General features: G+C 33.3%; 1 protein-coding gene across 1 annotated transcript in view; it reads right to left on the bottom strand.

Moving 5' to 3' along the window:
• Nucleotides 1-204, bottom strand: part of LOC119586170 (isoleucine--tRNA ligase, cytoplasmic-like) — a 9,035-nt gene that overhangs the window by 2,018 nt on the left and 6,813 nt on the right. The window lies entirely within an intron of this gene.

Genomic DNA, 204 nt, shown 5'->3' on the forward strand with positions numbered 1-204 from the left:
TGTAAACATTCTTTTCAGTTAAAAGTTTGCAGAACCATTCATCAGGCTTTTGCCATCAAATACCTATACCATTTTACCTAGATCTTTGGAAAACACTCAAGATACACTCGTAAGGGCAAAATGGGAAGGAATATTTTTTTAACTAACTGTCAAAATGTGTAGACTGCAAGCATTCAAAAAAGCACATTTGATGAAAAATCATGC

This window comes from Penaeus monodon, chromosome 21 (genome assembly GCF_015228065.2).
Source record: "Penaeus monodon isolate SGIC_2016 chromosome 21, NSTDA_Pmon_1, whole genome shotgun sequence".
Taxonomy (NCBI): Eukaryota; Metazoa; Arthropoda; class Malacostraca; order Decapoda; family Penaeidae; genus Penaeus; species Penaeus monodon.